The sequence below is a fragment of the Poecile atricapillus genome, chromosome 21 (assembly GCF_030490865.1).
Source record: "Poecile atricapillus isolate bPoeAtr1 chromosome 21, bPoeAtr1.hap1, whole genome shotgun sequence".
Taxonomy (NCBI): Eukaryota; Metazoa; Chordata; class Aves; order Passeriformes; family Paridae; genus Poecile; species Poecile atricapillus.
In genome coordinates this window covers 3057741-3084895 of record NC_081269.1, presented here as the reverse complement: position 1 = coordinate 3084895, position 27155 = coordinate 3057741, and the positions used below count along the sequence as shown (strand labels likewise).

The 27155-nt window shown below is 42.0% G+C and overlaps 1 protein-coding gene across 11 annotated transcripts in view; it reads right to left on the bottom strand.

Moving 5' to 3' along the window:
* BCAS3 (BCAS3 microtubule associated cell migration factor) overlaps nucleotides 1-27155 on the bottom strand; it is a 305724-nt gene that overhangs the window by 102547 nt on the left and 176022 nt on the right. The window contains exon 24 of one of the 11 annotated variants that reach the window (XR_009279308.1): nucleotides 1098-1250. The exons of the other annotated variants lie outside the window; for them this stretch is intronic. The gene's annotated coding sequence lies outside the window, so the exon portion shown is untranslated. The remainder of the gene's footprint in view (nucleotides 1-1097; nucleotides 1251-27155) is intronic. 11 annotated transcript variants of the gene reach the window in all.

Here is a 27155-nt window from a genome sequence, read left to right as displayed (position 1 = left end):
AGGAAAAACTCGTGGCTTCTTCTTCCCTCTCCCCCAGCACAGACTGGTTTTCTTTCCCTGGTTTCCCCGCCTGGAAATGAGCCACGGATCATTTACAGACTTCTGAGCTTTGCTGGGGCACTTTCTGAGGATCCCTTTGGAAAATGGTACCACATTTCAAACCAGAGGGACGCAGGTAGGAGCCTTGAAAAAACAGGCCAGCAGCCAGAGTAGTCATTAGTAATTTTTGTTTAAATGTATTAACAACATAATTTAGAGCGTTCACATCGTCCAAGCACCCCCGCACCGTGCACGGGGATCTGCAGTCATTACATCTCATCAGCCAGAAAGGACCCACATTTCTGACATTAAACAAACAGTACAAAAGTTCCCAAACCCAAATCACAGCAATAACCCCCTCTGCCAAAGCCAATCCCACAGAATTGAGGAAGCAGAGGAATATCCGAGCTCTTATCCCTGGGAGCTCCGTGGTTTGGGACTCCCAAGCAGCGTCAGTAGGTAAATGCCCAGGCTGATCTCCTCTAAGAGAGGTTTCATCTGCTGGGGGGCATTACAAAATAGCAGAGATCAGTCCTGCCTGATGCAAACGTTAAGTCATTAGAATAACATTACATAATGTCCAACAAAATGTTAATTTACAGGACTCAAATCAAGGCCGGGATGTGCTGCAACGCAGCAGCCCCACGACGAGAGGGCACAAATGAACCAGAGAGTTCTCAAAAAACCATTTTTGGTTTATATATTTGTTGATAACCTTACAGACAAGGAAAACCATGCTGCTGGGGAAGTACTAAATCACACCAAAAGAGCTAAGGTTTTAGATGAAACAAGAAGCTGATTACACATGCACTGAGTATACCAGTCACTAAGCGTTTCTGGATTGCAGGGATAAGATACTCTCTTTGCTTATTACTGCCTCCTTGATCCAAAGAGATTTAAGCAACTGGTTTCAATTAGATGTTTTTAAGCTAGTAAAACTACATCCATAAAGACATATTTATAGAACAACTTAAAACGAGAAGAATTAAAACGACTGCAAAACTGATGAATTCCATTCCCCCACCAGCCCTCCCCCCCGCCCCGAATCATTTACTGACCATTAACGAGCAAAAAGCACTGCAATTTTAAGAATTAATCCAGTGTTGCAAAATTAAATCAGATACACTAGGAGGGATAATGACAAACTGGTGGCTCCAGCGTTGTCAGTTTGCGGGTGATACAAGTTCAAGTCGTCTGTGCTAGTGGCCACTCTGTTGGAACAAACATGAACATAAAAGGGAACATTAAAAGTGCAGCAGCACCAACTGAATCAATTCTGTTGCTGAGGATGCAGGTTCAGAAGTGGCACAGGGTAAATATTGCATTTTAGAAAGGAGCTGCCCAGTTCCACGACTGCACATGGAAATAAAGGAAGAGGCAGCAATGGAAGTAAATGAGAGGGAAAGGATCCTCATTTCCCTCTAAATTCCAGAGCACAAGAGGCTGGCAGTGTGGCTTTGCCACACATGACTGCTTTCAGCCCCAGGAACCCATGAGGAATATTCTGAGAGCTCCAGGAACAAAACTGAGCTTTGATAGTTTTCATCCGACAGCTGCTTAAACAAAATTTGCCTAAAACGCTTGGCAGCATGTGACTGGAAATATCTGCAGGATGAGCTGTCCCATCCCTGGCACTGGAGAACACAGAGCCATGGCAGAGGTTTGGGATGGTCACAGCCACAAGCAGGGACACCCTCACCTCTGCCAAAGGCATCATTGATCACTGACATCTCTGTTTCATACCTGACTGGCCCACCTTGCAAACAAAATAACTGGGAAGGAAAGCCCCACTCCAGTCCTGCCTCCTCCTGCTGCTAAATCCATCTGAAGAAGCTCGAGGCATCCTAAATTTTATCTTCCCTAAACTTCCCTACAAGCTCAATTTGTTCCTACCTAAGCACATCGTCATGAAAACACTTAAAAGCACATTAAGGGTGAAGTGACTTGGAGATTCAAATCCATCACTCAAACATACATATTTTATACATTTAATACCCTTCAGAATCAGGCCATAAATACAAATGGATGTAAAGCATGACCCAGAGTCTCAGTCTGTCACTGTGGCCTTGGCCTGGACCTGGCAATCTCAGGGAAGCACAAGACACTTTTTATTTTCTCTGTTGGTTTTTTTTTTTAATTTGCAGTTTACGTTTGCTCCATGTGCTGAAGAAGCACAGGCAAGATAAGGAATTTTTAGCCATTATTTTGGGTGACTGAACCCCCAGTTACACACAGGGTTTATTTTTGAGGGAATTCCTCAACCCTGAAGCAAGGAAGTGCCCTTTGGCTGTGCAGCACCTTGCCTGTCCCTAGATAGGTGGAATAAAAACTTATTTGGGAATTAAGGAGACCAGGAGGATTCAAGTATTGACATAACCTGTGCAATTACAGGCTGGTTTCTGTTCCATGATGTTCAAGAAACATCTGCAGTGATGAATTCATCCCTTAAATCTCTGCATTGATCCTGCACAGCCCAAAGCTATTGGACAGGCAGATCCTCACACATCTACTGCAATCACTTGGTGCATCCAGATGGGATCATTTTGGTTGGAAAAGACCTCTAGGATCGTGGAGCCCAACCATCAGAGGCATAATTACATCAGATTTGGAATGAATGTGTCTCTGACCCTCTGACTTCTGATTGGTTTTGATCATATTTAGAATGTGTTAAGAAAGAAGATTAAAAATATTACACTTTTGTTTATGGGAAATTCAGGAGTGACCAGGTCAATCCAATGCCTTTCATTCACCAAGTGTCCTGCAGGGTAAAGGATGCCTGGTGTGAGCAAATGCCACGGGATAAAACCAAAAGCCAAGTTTCATACAATTACATCCAAATTGGCAGAGCAAATCTATGAGATAGAAGTGAACATAAAAGCAAGTGAAATAACACGGACAGAGAGGCAGCAAACAACCTTGCCTAAGGCACAACACTAATGCCAGACTAACTTCAAAGCAGCCACTCAACCAGCACAGGTGACAAACAATCTGCATAAAAATAAGTGTAAAGCAGCTCTGGCTCCTTCTCCTTCCCTTAGTCCCTTCTGCTCTTGCTCATTTCAACTCTTTTTTTTTCCATGTTAGACATGGAATAATGTATAGAAACGAGAATGCAGCATTTTGGCTCTAAGTTTCCTCAGATAAACTCGGCTAAGAGAAGCCCACCACATCAGAAGCTTTATTCTGCCTATTTCTTTTTGCTTTGCTCATTGGAGTTTATAATGAACCTCTTCCACAGTAAGCTGACTCAGGGAAAAACCACTCTGAAAGGCATCAGCTACTGATGAATTGTTTTTATTAATTAAGTTACAGAAACAAAAACCACAGTGGTTTTCAGTGCTGCAACTTGCAGCAGAACCCACAGGCTTGGAGGCAGAAAGTGTGAAAGTCACAGCTCTGCTCTGAATATCTCCATTTATTTACTGAGGGGCTGAAATTCCAGAGACAAGGGGTGTTTTCCTCTCTCTTAACCTAAAGATTTGTTCCTTTCAGCAGCTGCTTTGGACTTAAGCAAGCACCACAAAAGCCACTGCCTTTACTGCATTAAAAACTGAAATAATGGGTATTAAGCAGAAGTAGCTTTTATATACCCTGGTATTTGAGAGGTTCAGCCTGCACAGGGCTTTGCGGGAAGAAGAGGGGATGGAAGAATAGAGTTAAGAAAAGCATTTAATCCTGCTGACTTCCAAAGACCTTGGGATTTTCCTTTTAAGTTTTAGCAGCCAAGACATTCAAGTTTTATTTTCCCTCAGGATTTGAGGCTGAGGACACTGAGGAGAATCTCTGGATTTTGGACACCCCTTGGTGCTGGGACATCACACCAAGGAAGGTGGGGTTCCTTTGCTGGGATTTCTTCCCTTAAACATGCAGTTGGTGAAGAAATTAAAAGTTTTTAACAAAGAAACTTTGGGATTCTCTTCTTTAAGCTAGAATCCTCTTTGAATAGAGACATTTTATATCATGAGCCTCTACCTTTGGCCATCAGCTCTTCTTCTGCTCACCCACTCACCACTGTTTTATCCAATCTCACACATCTTTCATGGAAAGAATAAAAATAGCTTAAAATTTGCACATGCAATCAAAAGGAAGCTTATTCACACAGTTAGGACATGCTTTTTCATGCACTGCTGGTTACTGGAAAGTTTAACTTTTGTTAGAGGATAGAAATAAAACAAAACAGGAAAGTGGATATTTTTCTTACTTATTTCAAGTGTACATATTTTGGGTAATTTTATTTTTTCCCTGTGACACAGAATAGAGACTCTTCTTGGAGACTGCAATAGCCCTCAGCGTGTTTTCCACCAAGAATGCAAAAAAGAAACACTTTTGCTGGAGAAGTCATGGAAACTGGTAAATTGAAGACACAAGCCCTCATTGAAAACCTATAATTTTTTAATTAAATTTACATGTCAGTGGATCTTTTGAGCTTGGCCTGTGTGTTTTTTATAATGTACGTTTCTCCTGCTTTTTCCCATGGGTATTTCTGCACTATTTCCAAACTGGGATTACTCAAGTTGAAGTGTGATAAAGGGCACATTATAGTTATATTAAGCAAAATAGGGAGGAGAAAGCTTTTCCATAGTGCAAATAAAGCTGTTCTCCAAGCCTCATTTCTGGTAACAAGCAGAGCAAGGCAAGCACTCAGCTAGAAACTGCTGCCATCAAATCAATGCTTTGTCTTGAGAAAAGGAGGGATTTATTCCACCCTATTCCGTTTTCTGCTGAAAAATAAAGGTTGTTCAGAATCGTTAAGTCTTGCTCTGGGGTATCATGAAAAACACGTGAGCAGCAAAGCTCAGAGAGGGGAAAGCTCTGTGTTGTGCATTGGTGTAACTCGTGTGATGCTGTTTGGGGAGGAGAGGAGGGGATTTAGGGTTCCCTGCCCTTCCCAGAGGTTTCACAGCCCTGCTGTTCCTCCTGAAAGATGCAGGGACTTGCACAGTGCCCATGTCAGGAGGACTTGTGAGCAGAGCTGCAGGCACAGGCAGGCAGCAGCTGGGTGGGAAGGGGAGGGAAGGAAAGGAGGGCATGTCAGCTCAGAGCGGCAGAAAAGGTTTTTCACGCAGCTATTTGCAACCCTCCAAGGAGCTGCAGAGGCTGCCCATTAAAACCCTGTTAAAACACTTCTGATGTTGTCAGCAGTGGAGAGCTGAAATAGCACAGTGATCACAGAGATACTATCTGCCTCAAGCAGTTCAGTGGTACTGTCAATAATATGAGCAAGAAGGTACAAGATGAGCAACAACCTAATTCCTGCATCAAAATTTCATAAACTCCCTCAGCTTTAAACACTAGAGATGTGGGCAAACACAGGCCAGCCAATAAACCACGCAGGAAAGATGACCTCTGGTCTGGAATCTTTCCCAAAAGCTTTGAACCTTTAAGTTAATTTACACTTTGAAAGCAGAGCAGAGTGATGGTGAGGGGAAGCAGGAGGGGTTGAGGTGATGCCTCTCCCATCAGTGCTCCCGAGCTGCTCCTCAGCTCCTGACACTGCCCAAGATAAAAACACAGCACCACTTTTAGTCATACACCCTTCCAAATATCCCAGGCTATAGTTTCTCCCCACTTTTCCCTGCTTTAATTTTTGATTTATCTTCTGTATTAATTCCTTGGGGTAATTTTTGCAAGTGTAGTCTTACCAGGTAGGAAAACTTGCCACTTCTTGAGGAAAGCGACGCCTTGTTTGAAGAGAGATCTCCTGATGTGCCAGGGTACTAAAACTGTGAGTAATGACAGCAGAACCATCTACTTCTCTGCTACTCTGTGCTCATGAGTATGTGCTACTCACAGTGAGTAATGGCTGGAGAAACAGGGCCAAGGTGAAGAGTTATTTATAATACAGTAGCCACTGAGTAAGAGCTTAGCTATGAATTCACTCCTCTGGCTACAATTTTGTGAGAAAATGAACAGAGCCAGCTTTTGGTTTTCCAGTTTTAAAAGCTATACACACACTGTAAACTAGCAAAAATAATTCAGGAAGGATTGGGGCAGTTATTTATAAAGCAACCATAAAAACAGAGATGCTTTAGCTCCTTAGGTGCCTCCTCAGGGTGGCTGAGGCAGGCAGGGAAACTCCTAGAATTGACCTAAACCAGTCTCAGATGCTTCCCCCTTTTAATGCAATAAATATCCACTGCAGAGAGCCAAAAGCCAGAGCTTGCTGGAAATCAAGCAGAGAATTAGATTGTCACCTGCTCAGCAGTGCTGGGTTTAGGGGTCAGAATAATCCTCCACTTTTTAATAGGAAGTGACTGTGCCAAGGGTCTCAGTCCCTGGATCTGCAGAGATCCAGCATGCTGAGGAGTATTTTTGAATTGTTTCTGTCAGCCCAGAATGAAGCAAAGGAATAATAACGTATTTGGGCATTAGAAAAAAAACAAAAGGGATTGGGAAAACACTGGGATAACAGGATCAAGCTCACCACTCTCCTGAATTTCCTACACAGGAACACGTGATTTCCCAGTGCACCCTGCAGAATAAATGGATATTTTCCAACTCCCACATTACAGGTCATGACTTCCTGGTGCTAATTTGGATTCTGCTGAGGAACTTTTTATCGACTGGAGTCTGGAGAGCAAGGCACAGCGAGAGACTTTGGGCTTGGCACTGGTTATTTGAAGGCTGGTTTGTAGAAAACTCTGGTTTTCACCCCACAAGGACATATGGCTCAGATTTGGGATGGAAGCAGACACTTCAAAAACGAGAAGGAACAATTCCCCAGTTCAATTCTGAATTGTAAACACAAAAGGGATGGTTTCTTAGGGGTTTTTAAACCAACTGCCAGCTTTACTATCTGCTGTGCTTCCAGTGTGGAGTGTCCAAGGGGGATATTTTCACCTTGACACACAAGTTATACATCAAACTAAGCTCTCCCATCTTTTTGGCAGGGAATTGATTATTTTAGTGCCACTGAGCTCTTTGCAAGTGGCCAAACTTCCTCTTGGACAAGCCCTGAGCTCAGACAGAGCCACCTGAAAAATCTGATTAAAAACTTACAGATCCTAAAACTAAGTATCTTGTACTTTTTTACATATCTTACAATTTTAACAAAGTTGTCTTTTCCCCTTTCCTTATCTAAAAGAAAATTAAAACCATTCAGTGTCAGAGAGAAGGAATACAAAGAGTAATGACAACCTCATTCCCTCGCTCTCCTGAGCCTGTAGTTAAATACCTGCTTTGTACAACTCTTCCCCTTCCTTTATTAGCTAAATATGGTGGCACCAGAACATGAAGAATAAAATTACAACCATTTGAGATGAGTGTAACTTTTACAAGAGTCAGATATCCCCAACAAGGCAACAGTCAATAACCCAGCACAAATTAACTCTGGCAAATAATAGGTGTGTTGACCCTAAATTCATGAGGCAATAAAACCTACCAACAGCCCGTTGTTTTTAAAATACTCAGGCACTTCTCACAGACAATATAGGTTTTGTTTGGGAGCAAGAAGATCATTAATTAGGAAAGCTTTTAAAGGAAGTTTTAGTATCATTAGCAAAAGCTAATGGGAAAATAAATGAAGTTACAACATCTGACACCAAGTTTGGAAAAGAAAAGCACTAAAAACCCAAAGCTGCCTTACATGTCCCAAGAATTGCATCCTTCTCCACAGACCTCCATAACCACAATAAAAAAATTAAATTTCCTCCATCTCTTATTACATTTTGAGTTAGACACACGTTGCTGCCAACACACTCCCAGAGATATAATTTGAACCAACTTTATTCACCCCTCCAACTCCACCAAAATGAAAATACATTTAGAAACACAATCTAATAATCTGTTCTTCCAAATTTGCTTTCTGTTCCCGAGAGCTTTTCAAGAATAGTAAAGCTCAGGTAGAGTTGTCCTGTTTTAAGTTCTTGTACGAATTCTTATTCCTTGAAGGAAAACAAATTTTCTAAATATTTTGAGATTCTGTTTAAAAAAAAAAAAAAAAATTAAATAATATGCCATGAAAGGTGGCCTAAAATATTTTATTGCTTGGAGGAAAATCTTCTTTTCCCTCGCCGTGGATGCTTTGCTCAGAGACGCCACAATGTCTGTCAAACAATCGTTGCATACGAAGGAAGGCACATAATGACATTGTCCATTATTTCAACCATGTCAGCTGAGGAATTATGAAAGATTTATACCTATTTCATATTAAAACTATTTAGTAAATGTCACATAGCACAGCAAAAAACCAGGGGCACGTTATTGAGAGGGCAGCAGGCTCAGCACAGAGCTCTCAAGGGTGCCCAAGCAGAGCAGACTCTGCAAGCAAAGGGTTTGTAGGGCCATAAAACCCTACAGTGACACAACCTCCTTCTGGTTTTCTAGGAAAATAAATAGAAAACATAGAATATAAATATTATGGCATTTTAACAGGAGGGTGTGCAGAAAGTAAAATGAAATATTAATAACATTTTTTAATAAATTGGAAAATTAACTGAGGCAATTAAAACTGCAACAGTTCAGGACATCAAACCCCTGTTCCTGGCCAGGCTGCCTAATTTAAGCAGAAGATGCATTTTCCTCTTCCCTTTTGCTTCAAGCTTTGCTTCTATGAGAAGTCAAGTAATTAACTTGCCAGGGGAAGAAATTTTCCTCTTCAATACCTTTACATTTGTGTAAAACAAAATTATACAAAATGCTGATGCAAGCCCCAAAGGGAAGATGCTCGTGTGTGGAGCCCACCCCTGCCAAGGCCACCTTAAATCCACCCCGAGCTGCTCTGGCTGCCCCTGGGATGCACCAGGTTCCTCCTGCTGGGATGGAGTTTATCCACAGGAAATAAGAAGGGAAAATTCATGCTCAGCTGCTTAATGGGAACTGACGTGGCCTCTCCAGAGAGGGAGAAACTTTGGATGTCAGGTAGGTTAGCATAGGGCAAGCAGACGGTCAATAAAATATTCAATAAAGGACTCTGATATGATAGATCTAATATTGTGGAAAAAGCCAGTAGTCCTTCCTTTTTCTTATTTTTTTTTTGGTGATAAAACAAGTTTAAGATGGTGGTTAAAATGGTCTATACAATATTAACCTCCTAAAGCTTGAAAACAATTGTGGCTGGATTTTGAACTTGTTAGAAAAGGTAAAAACAACTAAAAGCTTGTATAGGACATGATATATTTCTGGGCACAGGCAAAATGGGTAATTCAGAATAAGGGCACTGCAGTTTTTATAAAATCTGTTAAAAATTATTTCAAACCTGATCTTTAGTTATTAAAATAAAACTAAAAAAGAAAGGAAGAGTATCTACTGATTACCAAATTCCCAGGAAGCTCAGGAAAACAGGCACAAGCCTCCCCCAGTGTGGATCCCAGCAGAGATCCTGACCTGAGTGCCAGGGCTTGCTCCTCTCCTCCCCAGCAGATCTGAGCAGCTGCTCATTTTCCCAAGCAGAATTCCAACCAGATTTCCTCTCTGAGCAACTTTTCCACACCAGCTCCTTCCTGCCCTGCAGTTTTGCCCCCACAGCACCAGACTGGAGGGGTTGGTAGGAAACCCCCGGAGGGAGCAGGGAGCAGCCGGCCGTGAGCTGGGAATCCCTGCAATCATTCTAATGAAGCTAAATCTTGGAGTTTACATAAAAGGAAAATTAAATCAAGCACTGGAGTGGATTGGAAAGAAATGCACCAGGAGATGGATAAAGTTAATCATGTTTAGTGAAGGCTGATGCTGAGCTACTCAGCCTTGCCTTGGAGATCCCCTGGACCTGCTGAAGTTTTATTATTTGGGAACACAGAGCACACGGGGCTGTAGCAGCTGCCCTGAATTCCTGCAGTGATTTTCCTGCTGGGAAATCCCACCTCACCCCTGCAGCATCAGTGCTGGAGATCAGGGTGGGAATGCAGGAAAGCAGAGTTGTGGAATGTCATTTAGGGACTCCCGAAGTCTGGCCCTGTCCTTCAAACCCTGCACTCAGGGAAAAACCTCACCTCAGCAAAATAAAGAGTAAAATTTCCCTGTTACATTCTAGCAGAGAATCACTGAGGTTGGAAAAGCCCTCTAAGATCATCAAGTCCAAGTGTTCCACTGCCAAAGCCACCAGGAACCCACGTCCCCAAGTGCCACATCCACACATCCTTTAAATCCCTGCTGGGATGGGGACACCAGCACTGCCCTGGGCAGCTGTGCCAGTGCTCTGACATATTCACATGAAGCCCCAAAGTCTCCTCAGTGGCCTGGCAGGAGCCAAAATTCTGGCACATGTGAGCTGCTGGGTGTTTTGGGGATGTACCCAGCCCATGGGCCCCTTGAAGACCACTGGAGTTCTAGCTGATATTTATAATTTTAAAAATTGAGTTGTATTTCCCAAAAGGCAGTGCTAGAGCAAATGTATCCTTTTAACTCCTCCTGCTTTAGCCAGTGTCAGCTACACAAACCACGCAGTCTCCTGATGAAGGAGCAAAAGATTAGGATATGAATCTGTCAAGTTTGGAATATTTTTTTCTGTATAGCTCTGTTAAATCACTGAAGACAGTAACGCTTCAGTATGCTCTGAGAATAGCTCATTTGTTCTTTATTTCAGTGTTACAAAAAAAATTATTTGCAACTATTCACTTCCTTACAAAATATTCAGATTCTTCAATGAAAAGCGTTTCCCACATTGTGGAGCCACCCACACAGCTCCATTTGAACGTGAATGAAAAGCTCTGCTTGATGCTGCTGAATTCCTTAACCTCTCCTGGATCCCCAGCCCTGCTGAGCCACTCCACTCCTGCAGTGGAACAGTGTGCAAAACAAGCTGCATTCTGTTGATTTCGGACAAATAAAGACAATAAAGGCATCAGATGATTATGACTGAAATACCCAAATCTGTGCCTGAAGTTGTTTCATTTCTGGCAAACCAACCCCGAATTTCAGCTTACTATGAATTAATTTTAATGTGCAACAGATCATAATTAGTAATGGGATATGAAACATTTTCCCCTTCTGCTTTGGGCTGCTGGTTCAGCTCTGCCCAGCTGTAACTCAATCAGAAAGCATCAGTTCATGAGTTAGTGGTCAGTGTGAAGCAGCCTGGTGCTTGATGTCCCTTCCCCAGTCACACTGTCACAATTAGCACTCACAGAGCAAATTTTTGAGGGAACATCTGTTCCAATCCTGACATCTTTGTTAGAAAAGTGCACTTTGCACTGGACTGCTGCTTTTTGAAATGTCACCTTGGCTTGTGAGCACCCTGACACCCATCCAGCTCCTGTGGGATGCCAGGCTGAGGATAGGAGGGGCAGGACACTGATGGGACAGGGAACAGAGGGAACATGGGGAACACAGGGAACTCAGGGAACTCAGGGAACACAGGGAACACAGGGAACTCAGGGAACACAGGGAACACAGGGAACATGGGGAACAGGGAACATGGGGAACACAGGGAATTCAGGGAACTCAGGGAACTCAGGGAACACAGGGAACTCAGGGAACACAGGGAACACGGGGAACTCAGGGAACACAGGGAACTCAGGGAACTCAGGGAACACAGGGAACTCAGGGAACTCAGGGAACACAGGGAACTCAGGGAACTCAGGGAACACAGGGAACTCAGGGAACACAGGGAATTTGGGGAACACAGGGAACTCAGGGAACACAGGGAACACGGGGAACTCAGGGAACACAGGGAACTCAGGGAATTCAGGGAACACAGGGAACTCAGGGAACTCAGGGAACACAGGGAACTCAGGGAACTCAGGGAACTCAGGGAACACAGGGAACTCAGGGAACACAGGAAACTTGGGGAACTCAGGGAACACAGGGAACTCAGGGAACACAGGGAACTCAGGGAACACAGGAAACTTGGGGAACTCAGGGAACACAGGCTGAGCGGTGCTGGAGAAATTACAGCTCCCAGAGCAGCTCCTTCTAAACCATCAAAACTTCCTATGTGCTCCCTCCCATTTCCTAAATGCCTTTTAAACCTGAGCTCCACCTCTGCTTTAGGCCCCATGTGCACACCGGGGTCACCCATCCCCAGCGCTGCCCCACAGAACATCCAACACTCTGAGCTCCTCCATGTGCAGCCAGGCCACCAGCCTGGGACCTCCCCAGCAAACACAGACATGGATTGCCAGGATGAACCCATCCAGAGTGTTCAAATAACCCAAACCCATCAAACCACCCCTGGAATTTGACCAAATGTTCTGTGGTCTCTTTTCTCCTAAGCGCAGCATGACCCGGATGTCAGCTCTTTCAAACCTCTGTTTCCTCCCCAATTTTCCTGCTTGCCCTACTCACACATCCCTGAATGTGAATCCCAAGGAGGTGCACGAGGCTTGGGTATCACTTTTCCCTTCCCATCATCCCGTTTCACTGGGAAATCTGACTCTTCCATCTGTCCCTGCCCCATCTGGTGACACGAGCGGGTCCTGACGCTCCTTTAAGGCATCACTGAAAGAGATGGCAAAGCTCTGAAGAAATTCAGAGGGGAAAAAAAAACCCAAGAGGAAAGGAAAAAAAAAAAAAAGGAAGAGAAAGAAAGAGTTGCTCTTCTTTGAGAGCTAGCTGGAGTGCAGAGCTATCTTCATAAATAGACAGGAAACAGAAAAGACTAATGTTGGGCAGATGACAGATCCCTGAATTCAGTTAACTGGCCTTCAAGATATGAACTGTTCTATTAAACATAGAGGCATTATGTTGGTCATCCACTTTAAGCCCAAGAGTGATTAAAATGCTGGCAGAAAATAAAAACTGGCTATTGAAGAGCTTGCCCCGAGGTCCTAATTTCAAATCAAATTTTACAGCGCCGCACAGGAACAATGGCAGCCCAGTACTCCAAGTCTTCTTTTTGTCACTTTGTACAAAGAAACCCCCTCAAACTCTCTCAAAGAACAATGGCCCCTCTAGATTCACAACTACGCCAAGAATGGGCTCAAACCATACAAAAACACATTTTAAAAATACATTTTACACTGCCCTTGACATTTGAGATAAATAGAAGCCAATGCATTGAAATTCCAAGTATTTTTTATATCCTTTCACGATGTGAATTTTTTATTTTCTCCAGTCTACTTGATCTTTGACATTCTGGCCTCTGCAAGAGAAGGACACAGCAGAGCAGTCAAAGAAATTAATTATGCAGATAATTGCATTTTATTAAAATGATTACTGTAGCAGGGAACGCCACAAACGACAGCGACACGGCCCCAGCCCCCTGAAGAAATCAAGAGGACACAAACCAGTTCATTTTTAATTGAAAAACTTCTCAGTTATTAACATTTAATTATCTGTTACCGATATATGGCACTAAGTTTAATTAGCATTTTTCTATATGTCAGGTTGGCTTCTCAGTAAAAATCCTCTCTTTTAAAGTTCCTCTGAGCTGCTGCAGATTCCCCCTTCCTACAGCTGAGTTTATTTGAATTTGGCAGCTTGGAAACAGCCAGTTGTTTCCTAGTGAACAGCACACGAGACCATATGTTTCAACATTGAAGCAATTTAAAATCAGAGGTATAATTCTGAGTGTCCTTAGCAGAAATTGTACATTAAATACCCAAAGGATGGGAGCTCTACAAGAGATCCAGCCTTTTTTAGCACTTTTCCCATAGCAACAAAACCACTCCACACTGCTTATATCATCCCCTGTTACCACAGCATGAGGACAGCAGTGCTGAGCTGGCTGCAGGGCTCTCAGCAGCAAGGGACAAGCAAAGGGATCATTTTCCTTCTTTCTGCACCTCTCTCCCATCAGGATTCATCCCAAATTCCTTCTGAAACACACCTGTGGTCAGGACTTGGACCTGCTTTCTTGATCTGTGGACATCTATTTTTTATGAAGTCTAATGACTTCTTATAAAAATCTGAAATTTTTTTTGCTGAACACGTGGCTTGGGCTGTTCTCTTCATTTCTGGGGTGATGGACATGACCAAAACCATGGATTTAAATCCAGATACAGCAGGATGGTGCTGGTTTGTCTACTCTGCTGCTCCTGGTCAGGTCACACAGCCTCCAAACTGCACAGGAACATTTTAAAAGCGTATTCAGACAGAGACAAAAACTCAACAAATCCTGGGAGTTCACTGATGTGAACCCATCAGGAAATATTCATTGTCCTAACCACAACAACTGCAAAAAGCCAAGAAGGAAAGCGACAATCTGAGATTAAAAGTGGGTGATATTTGCTGGTTGGAGGGCAGGCACAAGGCAGGACAGGCAGTGTGATGAAGGCTTTGAGGGAATCCTGGCTCCTCCAATTCCCCTGCAGTCACACACAACATTTGGGATCACGGTGTGAGCACGAGGCTGCCCTTCCTCATCCTGGGGACACAAACCCAACACTCAGCATTTGACACTTTCACTCCCTTTAATCGCTTTTCTGAGCACAGGCTGCCTGACACTCACTTATTCCTCGATTTTTCACACCAAGCTGGGGCAGGAAATGTTTTTCCAGAGTGGGAATGTAGGACTGCCCTGCTCTGGCAGCAGAGCCTGTGCCTCTGTGGGGCTGCAACACACTCTACATGAGCTTTATCTTCCTCCTTTTATTTTTTTTAAATCTCACATATGGCTGGAAACTGAAGTAAATGTTCACTTACTTGAATTATTTTAATTTGCATGGAGTAAATAATAATTTACTTCAGTATTCAAACCCATTTTCTCCTAGCTTTCATCCTAACACTGGCATTAAAGAACAGACATTACATTAATAATTCTAATTTCTGCACAAAAAGTGTTTCCAAAGTATTTCTCATCTGTATCTAAAGCTTGTTTTCCTTTGGTGAAGGTTCTTTCTCTCACTTTGACTTGGTAGCCTGGCACAGAAAATTCCCTTGGAATGCCTGAGTGATTCTGAGTGATTAAAACAAGCAAACAAAACCTCCAGAAATAATTCCATTTGTGGGTATTTCCTTTAACAGCATTAATAATCTAATGCATTTAAAAGGAAGATTTAGAATTCTAATTCACTTGTATTTCACAGGATTAAAAATGCAATATATGTAATATAGCCACGGGACAGAAACACGACCAGATCAAGGAGGTATTTCAACAATATCCATTCCTGTTGTGCAGGAGTTCAATGTCAACACCTCTCTAGGTCATTCAAATTTCACTTTACCAATCTGTAAAATGTAAAGAAAACATTTCTTTTTCAGATAGGCCTGAAAATTCACATTCAGTGGGTTACAGCTTAAAGAACAAACTGATCAGGACTGAAAACAAAACTAAGTTCTCATTTGGAACTAGATTTAAATCTAAAACCCAGTCCTGAGTGACCTGTACACCTAGCAGAGGACACGACCTTCCCTTAATGTCTTAATACCTTTTGTATTATCAACTGCTAATTTACACAAAAAATATTCCATAAAAGAGCCCTTTTTATTTCCTTACTCTGAAACACCAGAGAGAAACGATATTTCAGAATGAAGAACACTGAAAGGAACTTCTTTCTAGGCCAGTGTGTCTGTCCTGCTGCTGAAACCAGCAACATTTCCAATAGAAATGCAGCAGCATCTTCAATAGAAATGATAAATATGGTAAATAAATGTGTATTTTAAAAGGAAAAGAGAGAACAGAGAGAACAGAGAGAAATTCCCACTCCTGGGAGCATCGGCTACCTGGGCACGAGGGGCCCCGTGTGCCCTTCCCCAGGCAGCCCAGGTTATTCTTGTCTCCTTTTTTCCCTAGAAATTCCACCCTGACCCTGAGAAACTGTCATCAAAACAAGGCCATTTCCATGAAACATATCTCCACTGTGAAAACATTTAATAAAAACATTCCCATCCCATTCTAATTTTAATTTGCGCTAAGTTTCAACGCAAAGACCAGGCACAGCTGCCTGATTTCCTTCTCCAAAGCTCCCCGAGTTTCAAGTTCCCTGCCCAAAACCTGAAATTAAATCTGTGGGACTTCAAGGCACATGAGACAAATTAGCATTTAAGAAAATTAAGCTTTTAATGAAATAAAATGTCACTTAAATATTACTGGGCTGTTTGGGTATATCTAATAGCAAGGCTACTAAATAAAGCCTTTATAAGAAAAAAAATACACACTGAGGGAAAATAGGACTGTTATTTTTAACACTGATAATTTTGTTTAAAAGAAGATTCCTTCCTGTGTTTCATCATTTTACGTTATGCTCTATTATAGAAACTAATGTGGGAAAAAAAGTTCAGAAAAATCCAGGCCCAGAATATTATGGAAAAAAGAACCACCAAATGTAAAGGTCCTGTAATATTTGGTATCTTCAGATTTTTCTGCACTGGTTCACATGACCCCCAATTTATTTTTAGAAAGGCAGCAATTCCCATTTGGACACCGTGCAATACCTTGTACCCAAATGTTGCTTTGCACAAATAAACCATAGAAAGTGTTGACTTAAAAATAAAACATTGGAAAAGGAGAAAGTTTTTTTTCTCTGCGAAAATTTCCGGAAAAGCTGTAAACAAAGGCAGGTTTGGCTCGGTGGTTGAGTGGCTCTGTTGAGCTGTTGAGGATGGAGAACATATCAAACCTCACAGAGTGAGGAAATGTTTGTAAAACAGTTAGTAAATCATAGGCAGCGAGGTCACCGTGTTTAACAGCGGGAATGACACTTTGCCAAAAGCCCAGCTGGGAAAGGGCGGGGATCCTCACGGCTCCTCGCTCCTTTAGGATTCTAAACATCCCAAACTTCATTTAAAAATCAAATCAAACTCTCAGAAGGCAGAGAAAACCTACAGAACTGAGGAGCTGTGCCAGGATGGCAGAGTCATCAATTGGATCATTTCATACCTGGTTCTGTTTCACCAAACAGAGTGAGCTGGGAAATCATCAAGAAATTCTCTCTGAATTGATGCTGCCTGACCTTTTATCTCAGGGATGCAGCTTTGAGTTGTTGCTCTAAATTCCCACACAGAAACAACCCCCAAAAAATCTGAGAACTGGCACAGGCAGAAGGTGAAATTACACATTTTTATGCACAGACACTACAGACCCATGTACAAACAGCGAGAGTTTAATTCATCTGGTGCCAAAAAAGCCAGGAATGGTTATTTGGAGTTGAAAAGTTGTCATGCAATCACTTCATAATATGGAGAGATTTATGGAATGACTCACCTGCTACCGTAGGACCCAAACCCCGTCCTGGTGCTGGCAGCCAATGCGAAGGAAACACTTAAGCACACACTTGACTTCAGCTCCCTCATGTTTGAAGTTAAGCATGGACCTAAGTGCTCTGCTGGACTGGGGCCTATGTGCTGGACAACCATGATAAAAAAAAGAATTCCTTCCAAATTTCTCCTATGTGACATCTGTGTTAAAATGCTGGGGTTTCAATGATGGTTTATGATGAATTTTGGCAGTGTCCTGTTCCTTTCTTTGCCACGTTATGAGAACACATTATCAGGAATTAAGGAAAAAAGTTGGGCTACAGTGATGGAAACGGATTTTGCTTTTTGAAAAGAACCCATGGGGCACTACTGCTTCCTTTAGGTGGCAGAAAAGGGACACTGCAGTTGGAATGAGCACTGTTGGTAGGGGAGAGATTAAATAAGAAATAATTTGCTCAGTGCCTGTTAAACCATAGGTAGCAACTGCCCCATGAAGCCAGTGAAGTTTCAAGTTAAATTTTTCCTGCTTCCTACTGGAGGGAAAAAAAAGGAAAAAATAAATTCTGTTTGAGGGGGGCAGTTGTTTGTTTTACACTTTGTACTATGAATCCTTTCTCTTGGTCTCACTCTGCTACTTTCTTTATAAAGTAAAAGTTTCAGTTAAAATGACTCCTGAATCCAAATTCTACATCTTTTGGACAAACACAGTGCGGTTAAAAGGGTTTTCCTTATCACCAACCCAGCCAAACCCTTACAAAATTTTTTTTTGTGTTTTTTGGGGTTGGTAAACGGCTAAAGATTTAAACTTTGCCAATAAAAACTGCCTTAAAGGCACTTCCAGTCCTGCAGCCGCCAGTGGGCCACCACCAAGGTCCAATGGGCCACCACAGAAAGCTCCCCTTTGCCAGGGGGCTCCAGTGCAGGTGTGCATTTGAAGTGTCAAGGAAAAGGAAGGAAATGACTTTAAGCTACACTCAAGTCATTATGTTCAATGGTTTTGCTGCTTCAAACCCAAAGATGACTACTGAGGGAAAATATTCACAGTGTAATTTCATCAAGGGAAGTGCTAAAGATTAATTAAGGAGTGAAGTTACATTTACAGGAGACTTGTAAGGAGCAAGTGAACAGCAAAAAATAAAAAACTGAGGCCATCATTATATATATGTACATGGCAAAGCACTAATTCTGACACTACATTTAGAGAAACAGGAGTTTCTATATGAATGTGATCATATTTAACACAAACTCTATAATCAAAGCAACATTAGGAAGAGGAAATTTACCCTAAAGGCAAGGAAAAGGAGAACACTGACACCAGAGGTTAGATTAGTACTACATAAACCTGAGAGTGACTTAAAATAATTAAGCCACAGTAGTGCAACTTCAATCATTTTACCTGCTCTTAGAAAAGAGACTTTCTTAAATGGAAAATCCTACAGGGAACTGATGGACCTGACTATTAATTAACCACTCCTGTATGTTGAACATTTCCATTTGGTTAATCTTCTGGAAAGGAATTACTGTTTCATTTTATGAAATCGTCTTATTTACTCATTCCACGAAGCTTTGGGCATGTCTGCTACTGTACAGTTTATTTTTCATTCTTCTTCTTTGGTCCTTCCTGGTCAGGTTTTGGTCAGTACTATGGATCAGTTGAGCAGTTCAATGAGATTAAATCAACAATATGTTTTAAACTGCCAGTACATAAGTTAAATTTTACCTCCTTTAATCCATCTTATGTGCTCCAGAATTGTGCTCCAAGAGCCAGAGATATTAATTAACAGACAATAAATGCACTATTTCACGGCTACAATGTCTAAAGAAAGCTCTTGCTGCCTGATATCATTTTGTTTAGCACACAACCCTTCCTTCCACTTCTGCATTTGGAATAATCTTGGATATTCATTTGGGATATTCTCGTGCCTCTCCTGTCTCCAGGATATTTAGGGACTATCCCAACCCGCCCCATCTCCCAGGAACCAGAATTTGTTTATTTGTTACCACCGAGGCTAAAACTGGCCTGAAATCCACTTCAGAAGGAAGTGGTTGGGCTCAGACATTCCCATGGAGTCCTGCTGTTCCAGGTGGTGGCTGCTCCTTGTGGAGAAGCTGCAGATTATTGCCATGGAAGCTTCGTTCTCAGCCCAGCTCTGCATTTCCCTTGGCTCAGCCTCAAGGAACATTTCCCTGCTCTCCCTACTCTAAGCACCACGTTTGTTACAGGGAGAAACAATCACACTTGGATTGTGTGTCCTGAAAGAGAAGTTGGTTTGACCTGGATTCTGGACTTTATTATTCAATCACAATCTCATGGATGTCACCAGTTCTGGACACCCTATCAGTCCCTTCATGGAATATACCTCAAATACTTTAAATTTACTCTCACTTTGCTTTTTGCATCTATCAGTGTAAAGGAACAAATTTACAATAATTTTCTCACAGTTGGTGCAACCATTGTCACTTCTGAGGGTTTCCAGCAGTAAATCTGCCACCCTTCAACAGTGTCTTACAAATATTCAGCTTTTATACTTTCATTTTTGTTGTCTTTCTGAATTATTATTTTGTAAACATAGAGCCTTTAATGCAGATGTCTTAATGAGCAATTCTGGGTTTCAACACAATGGATGCCTCTGTTTTTAACTTGATACACCATCACCATCTACTGCTTTAAACTTCTTGTCCCATTCAGACTCCACACTCCAGCTACTGAGCTCTGTTTCACAAAACTAAACATGTTGGCACCTGAGAAAATTAACTTTGTCAAGACAGAAGTCTAGCAAAAATCTTTAGAAGAAACAACACTACTTGGCTTTGTTGGAAGCCTTTTCTCTTTTCCCCTCCAAGTTTGAATTTTTCCATAGAACTCACAGCCTTTACCTGAGCTCAACCACCCACCTGGGACACCACCCCTGAATCCTCAACTTCCAAACCTCACTTCAGAAAGACAAGAGTTAACAGAAAAAATAGAAAAAGCAACCACAAAAGAAATCAAGCAGCTTATTAATACTTCTATTAATCCTCCTGCCAATCTTTTATGGAATTAGAATCTCTCCAAACTATACTGATTTTTATATTCTGATTTTTACGTGCATTCTTTTAAGCTGTGGAAGTCTCAATGTATGTATTTCACTTAAAAAAAAGTCAAATGACTGTATCTGTGTAAAAATATACAGCAATTTCTTGAGTGAATGCATTCCTAACTGGCACTGCAAAGCCAACCCAGCTTCTCCCATACCCTGGGTGCTTATTTCTATTTAAAACCAGCCCTCCTGCACCAGTGCCCTTATCTGCAGAGGAGATTGCTGGACAGGCTGGTCGGTGTTTCCAATTTCCTTATATAACAAGGCTCCAATGTCAGGAGGAAGTGGGCAGATACTGGGAAATCAGGGTGGATAAAAAGCACTAGACCCCTAACCCCTGAGGTCAGGAGGTTACGACTTCAGGGCCCAGCAGTAAGGTGGAAGGATGTGTTCAGGTAGTTTTAAATTACCTTGTTTTACTGCTCTTTTCCAAGAGGAAAAGAGATAAGATCAAATTCAGAAGATTCGTATCACCCACATGGATATATACACACAGCCAATACACACTTTAATTCTTATTTCCAACTGTAAACAGTCTGAATGTTCTGAGGTTGAAAATTCTTCACATTTAGAAGACTTCAATGCTGTCCAGATATCGAAAGCTTCCTTAACCCCTCTGCAAATAACTGTTCACAGAACCAAAAGATGAATTTGTGTGACCCCAAGCTGGTTTCCAAACCCTGACAGGCTCGGGAAGAACTGGAGATGGAAAATAAAACTTCAGCCACACATGAGGGATTTTCAGCATCTGCACGTGCAGCAGACAGCACAGAAATCCTCTCCCCAGGAATGAAGGAGCAGTGAAATCCCAGCTTGCAGCTTGGATGCTCAAGTAATGACATCATGACCATCAAAGAACCGACACCACTGGTCAGGATGGCAGGAAACTGAAGTCAGAATGCAAAATTAATGAGCACAAAACACACAAAACACAGCAACTGTGGAAGGCCTTCCCTGACATCACTGTGTGGATGGCAACGAGGCTGAAGGAAAGAACATTTAATGCCCAAGTTTCTGGACAGATGAAGGCTTTGACTGGGCAGATCAAAACATGCCAAGAGGATGGGTACAGGTAAAAGCAAATTGTAGGAGGAACCAAGCACATCTGCAAGTTAGAACTCAAAGCCATGACCAGCAACTTCTTTTTCTCCTTCTGTTGAATCTGATGATACGAACACTCAGAAAACATGAACAGAGCATAAATCTTCACATGATTCCTCAATCTGTCTACAAATGACCATGACATTACATATAAACTATTCCCTGGAATATATCTGCTCCCCTTTGAAAGAGTTAAGGAGTGTATCAGACACCGTGATAAACACAGAAAACCCAGCGTGAATACCAATAAATGCAAGCCTTCCGTCTCGGAAACTCTTCACTTATTTGATTAAGTTAGGTGAAAAACAGAGCAGTCATGCTTGTAGCTTTTCTTCCTTTTCCCTTCCCTCCACTCTTTTTATTCCTAATGCGAATCGGAAGTCTATGTGGAGCAGCCTGGCTACCCCCGGTCTAACCTCCCCATCTGGAAGGGAACTAACCAGCCTTGGGGCTACTTCCAACCCTTCCCAGCTGTTGGCTTTGGGTTTTTTGTTTTTGCGGGCTTGAGAAAGCATATTTATATAAATGATTGCCATATCCTTTGCCAGCTGTTGACCCCGCTCTCGGCCCGGTTGGGGCATGTTTTTCATTTCTGGCGGCCGCAGACTGGGGCTGACCCTGGCGGAGGCAGCGCGTTATGCAAACAGCTTCACGCGCCCCGGCCCCGAGCTGCAGCACAATGGGTGCCCAGTGCTGCCCCGGTGTTTCCCTCTGGGCTAAAATCCCCCCAGCCCCGAGCAGCGCTCAGGAAAAATAAATGATGAGATTCACAGCGCTGGCCCGAGCCTTCCTGTCCCCGGCAGAAGCACCCGGCGGTTTCAGACGCTCAAAAGTTGAACAAAAACACACGTGGAGAGGCATTTTCACCTCAGATGCAACTGCCATTAGCAAAGAGGTTAATGGAAACACACGTGGGAAGGCATTTTCACTCGGCCAGCTCTTATTTGGTAGCAGAAAGTTCCTGAGCTGAGCTGTCAAAACATCCTGGACTGGTTTTTCTACACTTGGTTTTCCTCGTGAGGAACTGCAAGCTGATGGACCTTCACTGAAGTTCTTGAAAAATGCTGCTAAATAACAGTAATAATAGTAATAATAGTAATAGTAATAGTAATAATAATAATAATAATAATGATAATGATGATGATGATAATGATAATAATAATAATAATAATAATAATAATAATTATAATAATAATAATAATAATAATAATAACATCACAAGGTTCTACTCGAATAATTTGAAACATTCAGCTCAAATGCGTCTGAGAAGGGAAAGCACCTTCTCTGTGTCCCAAAGCACTTCTCTGAGTGCATCTGCTGCCCCATCACCTGTAGCTACGCTGAGACTAAAGTTTTGAATCCCATTACAGATTTACTCTGTAAAAAAGGAATTCTCTCAACAATCCCTTCTGGAGCAGCAGGAGCCACTCACCTTGGCTGGCACCTCACCACCCAATACTGCTGAAGTTAAATGGGACACAATGAACTCCAGCCAGCCCTTACAACTTTCATAAGCATTATCAGATTTTTTGATAATAAGTAGAGGTGGCATATGTGTTCTGTTTAGTATGCAGAAGAGCCTCATTTTATTCTCAATGCACAGATTTAATTAAAAATAAATTTACTGTTAACGCTTAAAGTGGTGCCAAGATTATCCAAACAGAAGGTTTTATGATACTTAATAATTGATAAGGGGAGGGAAATTCACAGATTGCAAGTGATTATTCTTCAGCAGGTCTGTTTGCAAAGGTGAAAGTGGCATTACAGCCAGCCAAAAGGAAAAAAAAAATCCTTTAGAATTTGTAGAGTTGGGAAAATTTGAATTTAGCAAACACATTGTTGAGGCATTTGGAATGAAAGCAATTACAGATCCCAACAGTTTAAGCAACTACTTCAGATAATATTGAAAGAATTCAAAGTGTTTTCTCAAACATCAGCTTCAGCCCAAATCCACACAAGGGAGGGGTTATTTTATCTTTTTTTTTTTTTAATTTGGGCACATGTAGGAGATCAGCTTCTTTAAGGCGCTGATTCTCCGCTTGGATTTCAAACCAGCTTTAGCGCAATGTGCCAGAAATTTCCACAAGTGCTGAGAGAATTAACTGATGGGATCTTTGAAGCCTCTCTATCCCAGATTAACTAATGCAAAATCTGTGAAATCACAGTTCAATCTTCTTTTTTTCCTGGCTGGATGTGTTTGCAGCAGTCAGGATGACAAGATGCTCCCAAGCCATCTGGCCCCTCGCACAGGATTTGATTCAGAAAATTAATAGTAACACCATTGGTGTGCACAGATTGCAGCAATCCAGACACGTAGGCCTGTTACACAACCCAGCCTTTTGTAACTCCCCCATAGGTTACACACACTGAGAACACTGAAAAGATTTCCATAAAATCCTGGGAGTAACGAGGGAGAAATTCCACCAAACACCGAGCCCGGGGCTGCCCTGCTCTGCTTCACCAGGGCAGGGAACTCACTGGTTTGGTGGGGAAATGCTGGACTTTGAGCCCTCCCTGCAGAACAAAAAAGGCAAAATAATTTATTTCTTTTTTTCTTTCATGTATTATGCAAATATAATGTCTATAAATAATGCAGCTCCCTGCTCTCAATAAGTGCTACCTCGCACGTATCAGCTGAGGAATTCAATCCTTCTTTTAGGACTATCACACTCCACCCGTTTTCATGGATGAGCAAAGGCTCTGTTGGAGGCAAGCTGCAAATTTTATTTACAAACCAAATTCTGAACATACAGAAAGGGCTGGGAGAATGTAAAGGCAGCTTTGGACAACTTTTTCTACACAATGCAGAAAACACCTTATTCTGTATGGAAAAGAAAAGCTTTTTGGCAGAAGTGCTGCTTCCTGGAACAGATTTGGGGTTGGAAGAAACTTGTTCAAATTATCTATGTTAGATAAATTGTGTGTTAAAATGTTACTTTAAAAGATTATTTTTGTTTGCTTCAAGCCGAACATCTCACTATATTTTACATAATTCAAAGCTTATTCCCATTAAAATTCATTAGATCTGTGTATTCAAACCCATGAGGTACCTCTGGAAACACTGAGTTCGTGTTTAACTGCAACTGTGAATTTTCAGCTTTCTTTAAAGGTTTCTAAACTGGGTTTTTGTGCTGCAGCAGAGGCTGCCTGGCAGAGGAGAGCTCCCGGGAAAATCCCGTTGTGTCAAACGCAGGGAAAAGACGGGAACAGAGGGAATTTCAAACAGGTACATCCACTCTGAGAGTGTGCCCTGCTGAAGGGATGTGGAGGGCTGTACACGACTCCAAACACAGCGGAACTTGTAAATACAGGGAACATTAATGGGAACGGTTTTGTCTCTTTTACCGGCGCTGATGGATTTCATCGCTGTGCGTGAAAAGAGGGGAAGCCTTGCACTCCCTGGCATGAATTTTTAAGCCCCTTAAGGGTTCCAGAAAACACAGTATACAAAGTATACAATAAAAAAAAATGACTTGGCCTTTGGAGCATTAAAAGCAGCAGCATCTATGAAAGCCAAGGAGGTGAGAGATCCTCGGGGAATTGCGCGCTCCCCTGAAGCCTCGCGGCTGCAGCGGGTGAGCTCTGAATAAACAAGGGAGTCACGGCCATCCCTGGGATATTTTGGGCAGCACTCCCGTGTTTCCCCTCTCAGAGCTCGTTTGGAAACACCTTCAGGGGAAGTGTTTTTGGAAGGCTGCACTTTCTCAAAGGCAGGTCCCTTCAACGTGCTGGGCTGCTCACCCCAAACTGCTCCTCACCGCTGCGAACCCCCATTCCAGGCTCTTCTGGGACTGCACGTTCCTTAAAAAACTGGCAAAAGTGGAAAAGTTCATTTTTTTGTTTTGTTTTATAACAAGCCTCCACCTCATCAGTTCCGAGTTCAGGTTTCAATCGCTGCTGCTGATGATCATTTTTATTCTGGGACGTGTTGGATTAGTCTGACTCTGTCCTGCTGAAGCCAATGGAACACTCCCCCCTTTCCTCCAAATAGAATTAAGCCCTAAATGAGTAATTTTCCTTTTTTTAAAGATCAGGAAGCCCATAAAACCATACAGAGATAGCTCCAAAATGCACGAGACTTTACCCTCCAAAAACCCTGATAACTCAAACCCTAAAAAACTCTTTTACAGCCAAATTCTTTGAGATACAGAAGTTTTCCTAAGTCTGGAAGGTGCCGAGGCCCCGGCACGTCCAGGGCTGCACTTTTTGCTGCTAAACTTAGGTTAATAGCTGATGACCCTTTCCATTCTTAACCCCGAGCTCTGACCTCCTGACCCACCCCTGGTGACGGTGTTTATAAGCGTGTTGCCACTGGTGTAAATAAAAAAGGAACACAATGTGCTGAAATTGTTACTGGTGATGACAACTGACACACATTTTACACCGCCAGTGGGCAAACCCATCAATAAATAACTCCAAATCTGGTGTTAATGTGCTCAGAGCTTCTTGCAGTGCTCTTGTCATTTCTGCTGGTTTTCTTCTTTTTCCCTATTTTTGTGGGATAAGCAATAAGTTTCCAATAAGGAAACAGACCCAAATTAAGGATAAGGTTTGGCATTAGCCAGCAGACCACAGCTGGATTTTGTACCTTCCAAGGTGCTCCTTCAAATATGAAAAAACCCAAGAAAATCTCCTGCACCATAGATCAAGCAGAACAGCCTGTTTTCTAAAAGCTTCCAAGTGAAAAACCATGTGGCTCGTGATGAAAATAAAGGTTTTTGAAAATCCCTGGCTGTGGGGCACTGTGAAAACTCTTGTTCTCCACGCTGTCCACAAGTTAACCAAAACAAACTTTAAAAAAACTATTGGAATGCTTTGTATAAAAATAAGACAAAAGGCCAGACTCTAAAATTGCACCCATCTCTTAAAAAAATCCTTTGGGCTTTTTTTAATTAAATATTTTTTCCTAAATTTACTGCAAATTACATTTCAATCCAGATTCGAATTACAGAGCGACAGTTAAAATTGACAATATATACAGCCACATTCTGCACCAGAACATGAGTTCCTGTGATTGAAATTTCCCTCTTTTACTGAAGATACTGCAATGCCAAATACAGAGTTAATTTACGTGAAAAGTTTCAAATTGTAAATGATGTAAAATACAAGGGCTCCTTTTTGGAGTCCCCAACTCCACTCCTTGCTCTGCCAGCCCCTGGCAATGGAATCACAGAGGGAAAACAAAGGGAAACCACCAATCAAAAAATATCAGACAGATTTAAACATTTCCGAGTTGGAAATCTTCTGATCATCTCCACCAATTTGTCAAGGGACTGTGAAATCCTGGAAAGGCCACAAAGAGCACAAAACCCACACACCCTGGAAATCTGTGCATTCCTGAGAGCCAGCTGATCAGGAAATGCAGGAAAACATAAATAAATGTGAGATTTTCTCAAAGTCCTGACAATTAACATGCAAAATCTTACATTTAATGGTGAATAGTTAAAATCTTATTTTTTCTTATCGTTGCTGCTGCAATCTGGTGAGGCAAAAGCTCCGTGAATGTGTTCCTAAAGGAACAAGTTCTAAAAGTGATTCTAGTATATGTAACAACCTATAAAATATGGTTAAATAACAGTCATCTGTCTTTCTCCAAAAAGAAAAATCAGATTACACGTAATTGCAAAATCTAATTTACATTCCCCTATTTCCCACTTAAATTTCCACTTTTAGGAAATATTCCCTTGCTCCCAAGTTGTGCCTGTGTAAAAGATGCTTTGCCACATTTCTAATTGATTCGTTTTACACTGTTATCGAAAGGATAACAGTGATTTTGCCAAAGAATTCTTTCTGCCTTGCACACATCTCTCATTTGCCCATCTTAATTCAATTAAAGGAAGTAAGGACGGTTTGACCGATGAATGAACCATATTTTAACTGAGGACATTTCTATGTAAACTGGAATATACCAAGCACTAATTCTCA